The sequence below is a fragment of the Rhinopithecus roxellana genome, chromosome 19 (genome assembly GCF_007565055.1).
Source record: "Rhinopithecus roxellana isolate Shanxi Qingling chromosome 19, ASM756505v1, whole genome shotgun sequence".
Lineage (NCBI taxonomy): Eukaryota > Metazoa > Chordata > Mammalia > Primates > Cercopithecidae > Rhinopithecus > Rhinopithecus roxellana.
The window spans coordinates 42,097,349-42,105,578 of record NC_044567.1 but is presented as its reverse complement, the minus strand read 5'-3'; the positions used below and the strand labels follow the sequence as shown (position 1 = coordinate 42,105,578).

The following is an 8,230-nucleotide window of genomic DNA, read 5'->3' as shown; positions in this document are numbered from 1 at the left end:
TCCAGCAGGACAACCCTCCTATTTCCAATGAGCAGACTGACTTTTCTCTAGCCCAGCCTAATTCCCCTTTCCTACCTCTGGAGTCTCCTGAAGAGAGTGAATCTTCAGCCCAGCCAGAGGCTACAGCTCAGAATCCAAATCCTCCTAAGGGGGGAGTTTCCGGCTGAGCTCAGCCATCAGAGCTACCTGAGAAGGTTGAACTATCTCCAGTCCTACAGCAGGCCCTAATTCAGCTTTTAGAGCCACTTAAAAAGGTAGAATCCTCTCCAGTCCAGCAGGCAGTCCCTGCTCAGTCTTCAGAGCCCTGTATTGTGGTAGAACCCTCTCCAATCCAGCAGCTAGCCCATCTTTGCCTCCACAGCTCCCTCAGGAAGTGGGACCCTCTCTAACTCAGCAAAACTTTCCAGCTCAGACTCCATACCCGCTGTGGAGGCAGAGCCTTCTCCAAACCAGCAGGAGGTCACAGTTCAGGCTTCAGAGCCCCCCCCCAAGAATATAGAACTTTCAAGCCAGCAGATGGTCCCAGGTCAGCTTCCAGAGTCACCTAAGCGGGTTGCAGCTCAACCTCCAAAGCATTATGAGATGATGAGTTCTGGACATAACTAAAGGACTGAGTAATCATGTTAGCAGCCAACACTCCCAAATATGGTAGGCACCGATGTAAGTAATACATGTATTCACGCAAATCTCACAATAATCCTATGGCATGGTAACTAGCATAATCCCCAGTTTAAAGATGAGGAAATTGAGTCACAGAGAATAACTTGTTCAGGGTAACCAAGCTAACAAATGACGGACCTGGGTTAAAACTCAGTAACCTGGCTCCAGAATCCACTCTTAACCACCTAGAGCACTATCACTGAGATGGAGAGAGAGACAGAGTGCTGTAAAGAGGGTGAAGTGCAAATAGGAGGAGAGCAGCAGTTAAGCAATGATGTGATGGGGATAAAGAAAAATGGAGGCCGGGCGCGGTGGCTCAAGCCTGTAATCCCAGCACTCTGGGAGGCTGAGACGGGCGGATCACGAGGTCAGGAGATCGAGACCATCCTGGCTAACACGGTGAAACCCCGTCTCTACTAAAAAAAAAATACAAAAAACTATCCGGGCGAGGTGGCAGGCGCCTGTAGTCCCAGCTACTCGGGAGGCTGAGGCAGGAGAATGGCGTGAACCCGGGAGGCAGAGCTTGCAGTGAGCTGAGATCATGCCACTGCATTCCAGCCTGGGTGACAGAGCGAGACTCCGTCTCAAAAAGAAAAAAAGAAAAAAAAAAAAAGAAAAATGGATAAGAAAAGGATTAGAGCAATCACAAGTAAAAGACCAGAGAAGGGGCCTAATAGTAAAGGAGAATGAGGAGAAGGAAGAGATGACAGGCAAAAGCGAAAGCAGAAAGTCAGTTGTCCATTTGGTTTGGTGAGATTAAAGAAGGCCCAGGAAGGCCTCCAGGAAAAAGCTGCCATGTCAGGCAGCACACAGAGAACAATTGAGGAAAGGTGATTCTTACAAGATGGTGAAGGTGCCATTGTAGGTGCTGGGTTCTGGCACGGGCACTTGGTGGAACCTCTGTTTTGGGCTGAGATCAATACATGACAGATGAGATCAATACATCTCATCTCTGCAGGTACAGAGCTCACATATGTTGGTGCTTGTAGAGGCCTTCTGCTCCTCTTGTGGAGTTAAAGCCTTAGTTCTGAGTGTAACTTTCAGACCGCACCAATGAATTCTGAGTAGGTTCTAGTTCAGAAGGTGAACGTGTGACTTCAGTCAGGTTTCAATGCCGAGTCTGAACTTGGTCTTGTCGTGGAGCTGTAGTCTTGTCCAGGCCTGTAGAATGCTCAGTCTTTGTAGTGGGTTCTGGAGTTAGGGCGAGCCCCGGGTCCGAAAGCTGAGTTGAGGTCTTCTCCATGGTTGGAGAAGTTTTAACCTCTGTAGTAGGTTCTGTAGTTATGGTAAGCTCCAGGTCCAAAGGTTGAACTGTGAATTGAGTCAGGTTTTGATGCTGAGCCTGGTTCTTGTCTGGAAGTGGAAGTGTCACCTCAGGGTGCTTTGGAGGAGGAGCTGTAGTCCTCAGAGCTGTAGAAGGGCAGAGCTTGATCCTGGCTTGGTGTTGGAATGGGTATCTGATAACAATACACAGGCGGTTGAGCTACAAACTCCTTAGGTAGCTCTGGAGGCCGAGTTGGGGTCTTCTGCATGGTTGAAGAAGGTTCAGCCTCCATAGAGTTAAGGTAAGTTCCAGACCCAAATGTGGAGCTTACCGTAACTACAGAACCAGAACCTACTACAAAGGTTGACTTGACTCAGGTTTGAATGTAGAGTCTGAACCTGGTGTGGATGTGGAAGTGTCACCTCAGGGTGCTTCAGAGGAACTATAGTCTTCTTCAGGGGTGTAGAATGTTCAACCTCTGTAGTGGGTTCTGAAGTTATGCTAAGTCCACCAGGTCCAGAGGTTGAACTGTAACGATGGGTGACATTGGATGCTGAGCTTGATCCTGACCCGGTGTCGGAACTGTCACCTCTTGATATACTGGAGGCTGGGGTACAACTTCCTTAGGGGGCTGAGTTGGGGTCTCCTGCATGGTTGGAGAAAGTTCAATTTCTGTAGTGGATTCTGGAGTGATGATAAACCCCAGGTCAAAAAGTTGAAGTGTGACACTGGCCAGTGTTGAATGCTGAGCTTGATCCTGACCTTGTGTTGGAACTGTCACTGCTTAATGAGATGGAAGTTGAGCTACAACCTCTGTAGGTGGTTCTGGAAGTTGGTTTGAGTTCTCCATGGTTGGAGGAAATCCTCTGTAGTATGTTGTGGTAAGTTTCAGATCCAAAGGTTAAACTGTGACCTCAGTTAGGTTTGTGTGCTGAGCCTGCACGTGGTCTGGAGTTGGAAGCGTCACTTCAGGGTGTTTTGAAGGAATACAGTTTTCCTCAGGGTTGTCAAATGCTCAGCCTCCTTCGTGGATACTGGAGTTATGGTAAGCCCCAGGTCTAAAGGTTGAAATGTGACACTGGGTGATACTGGATACTGAGCTTGGTCCTGCCTTGCTGCTGAAATTGACTTTCTTTATGTAGCAGTTGTTTTGTGTCCAGCCCTGGCCCAAGTATGATACTGTCTTCAGAACATGAAAATGATAGGAGGGAAGAAAGAGAATAGGCATAAAAAGGAGGTATATATAATGAAGTAATACAAGATAATGCAGATCAGTGCTAGAATTCACCGGAATCTGTCATCCTTGAGGTGTGGAGATCAGGGAAAGCTACATCAATAAGCTGAAACTTACTTGGGGCTTAAAGTGTAGCTATAATTTGTTTGTTTTTTTTTTTTTTTTTTTTTTTTTTTTTGAGACGGAGTCTCGCTCTGTCACTCAGGCTGGAGTGCAGTGGTGCCATCTCAGCTCACTGCAAGCTCCGCCTCCTGGGTTCACGCCATTCTCCTGCCTCAGCCTCCCAATCCTCAGCTGGGATTACAGGCACCCACCACTGCGCCCAGCTAATTTTTTGTATTTTTAGTAGAGACGGGGTTTCACCGTGGTCTCGATCTCCTGCCCTTGTGATCTGCCCACCTCGGCCTCCTAAAGTGCTGGGATTACAGGCATGAGCCACCATGCCCGGGCTAATTTGTTAAATAGAAAACAAATGGGAGTACAGTCTAGGCAAAGGCATGGTTACAGGTATGGTGGAAATTTTGTAGACTAGGCTGCAGCTCAGCCTCCAGAGAATCCCGGGGAGGTGGACTCTTCCTCAACCCAATTAGAGGCCCCAGCCCAGACACCAGAGTGCCCTGAGGAGATGAAATATTTTGCCCTGAGCAAGGGACTCCAGCTGAGCCTCCAGGTCCTCCTGTGGAGGCTGAACCTTCCTCCAGAGAGCAGAAGCAGCCAGCTCAGCCTTCTGAGTTTTCTAAGGAGGTGGAATTTTCTCAGACCCAGGAGGAGACCCCAACTCTGCCTCCAGAGTCTTCTATAGAGAGTGCAGCTTAAACTCCACTGAATCATGAGGTGACAGTTCAAACTTAGGGTGCATATCAAGCTCATTATAACTTGCCAAACATTACAGTTAAACCTGCAGATGTAGAGATTAGCATAACTTCCGAGCCTACCAAGGACACTGACTCTTCTCCAGCCTGGCAGGAGGCCCCAAACCAGCATCCAGAGCAGATGTAACCTTCTGCAACCCAACAGGAGGCCACAACTGAGCCTCCAGGTCCTCCTGTGAAGGCTGAACGTTCCCCAGTGAGCAGGAGCAGCCAGGTCTGCCTTCTGAGTCTTCTGGGGAAGTTGAATCCTCTCTAGCCTGCAGGAGACCCCAGCTCAGCCTCCAGAACATCATCAAGTAACAGTTCCACCTCCCGGTCACCATCAAGTTCAACACTGAGATTTGCCCAGTGTCACTGTTAAGCCTCCAGATACAAAGCTCACCATAGCAACAGAGCCTACTGCAGAGGTGGGAACTTCTCCAATCCATCAGGAGGCTACAGCTCAGCTCTCAGGGCCAATTAATGATGTGGAACATTCCGACACCCAGCACGGGGGCACACCTCTGCCTACAGAGTCATTGGAAGAGGCTGGCCCTTTACCAGCTCAACAGGAGACTTCGGTTGAATCTCCAGAACCTACTAGATATGAGAACCCCTCTCCAATACAGTAGGAGGCTGCAGGTGAGCATCCACAGACCCCTGAGTGGGTCGAGTCTTCTCCAACCCAGAAAGATGCCCCAGCTCAGCCTTCAGAGCTCCCTAATGAAGTTGTAGCTCAACGTCCAGAGCATCATGGGGTAACAGTTTCTCCTATAAGTCATGATCAAGTTCAGCCTCCAACATTTCACCATGTCATTGTTAAGCCTGTGGATCACATGGTTACGATGACCCCAGAGTTCACCTACCAGGTTGAAATTTTAACTCAACACAGGGTCCCAGCTCAGTCTTTAATATCCCCTGAGCAGTTTAAACGTTTGAAAGACCAGCAACAGATTATCATTCAGCAGCTAAATACCCCTGGAAATGATGAACTTCTGCCAAGTCTATCAAGACCCCACGACTCCGTCTCCAACTCACTCAGCTCTCCTCAGACATTGTAAGTTCATTTAATTGTAAGATGGTATTTTCACCTCTAGATCTCTCTTCCGTATTCAGAAGTAGTTAAGCTTTGCCTAATACCACAGTTAAATATGTGAATACTGGCCGGGCGTGGCGGCTCACGCCTGTAGTCCCAGAAATTTGAGAGGCCAAGGCAAGTGGATCACGAGGTCAGGAGATCGAGATCATCCTGGCTAACACGGTGAAACCCCGTCTCTACTAAAAATACAAAAAATTAGCCAGTCATTGTCGCAGGCACCTGTGGTCCCAGCTATTCGGGAGACTGAGGCAGGAGAATGGCATGAACCCAGGAAGCGGAGCTTGCAGTGAGCCAAGATCACGCCACTGCACTCCAGCCTGGGTGACAGAGCGAGACTCCATCTCAAAAAAAAAAAAAAAGTGAATATGGAGCTTACCATACCTACAGCAGTCACTATGGAGGCTGAACCTTCTCCAGTCCAGCAGGACAGCGCTCCTATTCCCATTGAGCAGGGTGACTTTTCTCTAACCCCGCCTGATCCCTCTTCTGGATTCTCCTGTAAAGATTAAATCTCCAACCCAGCAAGCAGCCACAACTCAGATCCCAGATCCACCTAAAGAGGTAGAATCTTCTCCAGTTCAGCCTGAGTCCCCAGCTGAGCCATCAGGCCCCCTTAAGGACGTTGAACCATCTGAAACCCAGCAGGAAGTCTCAGGTCATTTTCTGAAGTCCACTGAAGAGGTCAGTCTTCCACCACAGCTGGAGATGCCAGCTCAGCCATCAGAGCCACCTGAGAAGGTTGAGCCATCTCCAGTCCTACAACTGGCCCAAACTCAGATTTTAAAGCCACCTGGAGAGGTAGAATCCTCTCCAGTCCAGCAGGCAGGCCCTGCTCAATCTTCAGAGGACCCTATGTTGGTAGAACTCTCTCCGACTCAGCAGGTGTCCCCATCTTTATATCCAGAGTTCCCTCAAGAGGTGGAACCATCTCTAACTCAGTAGGAGTTTCCAGCTCAGACCCCAGTGCCCCAAATAGAGGCAGAACCTTCTCCAGCCCAACAGGAGGCCACAGTTCAGGCTCCAGAGCCCCCCAAGGAGGTCGAACCTTCAATCCAGCTCAGCTTCCAGAGCCACTTAAGGAGGTTGCAGGTCAACCTCCAATGCATTACGAGATGACAAAGACATAGCTACAGGTATGATCAGAATTTAGTAGTCCAATCTGGCTGCAAATAATTTTTTGAGGGAGCAATGAAAATATGATTATGTAGAACCTTTATTATCAGACATAGGAATTTGAAGGCCACACAGTGAGATATGGAAAGTCATTGAAAGTTTCCAAGCCAGAGAGATTAAATTATTAAATAAGGAGATTTTTTGATTTTTTTTTTTTTTTTTGAGACAGAGTCTCACTCTGTCGCCCAGGCTGGAGTGCAATGGTGTGATCTCAGCTCACTGCAACCTCTGCCTCCCAGTTTCAAGTGATTCTCCTGCCTCAGCCTCCCAGGTAGCTGGGACTACAGGCACCTGGCACCACGCCTGGCTAATTTTTGTATTTTTAGTAGAGATGGGTGTTTCACCATATTGGCCAGGCTGGTCTCAAACTCCTGACCTCACAATCTGCCCACCTCAGCCTCTCAAAGTGCTGGGATTACAGGCATAAGCAACCATGCCCGACCAGGAGGATTATTTTATTTTATTTTTTGCTTTATGTTCAAGTGTAGACAGGCAGAAAATTATTTCAGAATCCATATGTAGAGTGCTCTACAAGGGAAAGCTTAATTCAGGGTAACAAAATAGAAATGTCTAGCAAAACATAGGTGTAAAGTGAGAAGGGGTTAAGTCAGATCGGTTGTGATAGGAGTGGAAAGAAAAATCCTAGGATGTTTTAACAGAGGGCACTGAGCCCAAGCTGTGGTGTTACCTGGCATAGGGTTTCTTTCTTCTTATTTGTTTATAATAATAAGCTTATGCCTATTTTTCTGTTGTGTTATCTATCATTTTTGTATTGATTTGTAGAAGGAGTTTGTTTAGACACAAATGATTTTGGATAAAATACTTACATTCAAAGTAATTTACTGCCATTATCTGTCCAAGAGATTGGATAGATAGGAAGTTAAGCTTCCGGGAGATGCCTCGTCATTTGTGCCAGTGGCCCCACATTATTTCTTGATTAATTGTGCAAACTGGGGGAAGCTGCTCTCAGAGGCAGTGTGCAGGTGTGCGCTTTGTGAAATTCCACCATGGCGTACCGTGACCAGGGCCAGAAAATGCAGAAGGTTATGGTGCAGCCCATCAACCTCATCTTCAGATACTTACAAAATAGATTGTGGATTCAGGCGTGGCTCTATGAGCAAGGGAATATGTGGATAGAAGGCTGTGTCATTGGTTTTAATGAGTATATGAACCTTGTATTAGATGATGCAGAAGAGATTCATTCTAAAACAAAGTCAAGAAAACAACTGGGTCGGATCATGCTAAAAGGAGATAATATTACTCTACTATAAAGTGTCTCCAACTGGAAATGATCAATGAAGTGAGAAATTGTAGAAAAGGATACAGTTTGTTTTTAGATGTCCTTCGTCCAATATGAACATTTATTCATACTGTTTTGATTACCTTTATGTTATTACAAGATGGCAGTAAATGCTGTGGGATTGTTAGTATTAAAACATTTACATTGCTTCTTTAAAAAAATTGTGCAAACTGGGAAGCTTATAACTCTGGAAATTAGAAAGCAGGTGTTATTTTCTGTATCTAAATACTTCCCACAAGGTTGCCATGATTCTTTTACTTATCCTGTTTTTTCTTTTCCTACCTATTCAAGGATATAAATTGTGTTTCTTCACAGACATTTGCAAGGAAACTATATTACTTACATTGATGCAAATGTGTGGAAACATACAGTTGGACTGAGAAACTGTGAGTATATTCTCTCCAAATATGACAAAAAACTGTCTGCATTGTAAGGTCCTTTTTGGTCCAGAATTTTGAGATTGGTACCTCTGAGAAAAGATATTTCCCCTCAATACCCCAAATCAACCTCTGTTGATTGCAATCCTATGGTTATTTTTAAATTAAATTTGGTACACTGTCTTTAAAATAAGAGGCAATTTAAATTTATTTTTTATTATACAAGTAATACATGGTTATATTCTTTTTATTCTTGTGCTTCTTTTTTTAAT

The 8,230-nt window shown here is 46.1% G+C and overlaps 2 pseudogenes; one reads left to right on the top strand and one right to left on the bottom strand.

Annotated features, from left to right (window-relative positions):
* Positions 1-1,681: 1,681 nt before the first annotated feature.
* Positions 1,682-2,471, bottom strand: LOC104679595 (annotated as a pseudogene).
* Positions 2,472-7,288: 4,817 nt separating this feature from the next.
* On the top strand, positions 7,289-7,552 carry LOC115894749 (annotated as a pseudogene).
* Positions 7,553-8,230: the final 678 nt, after the last annotated feature.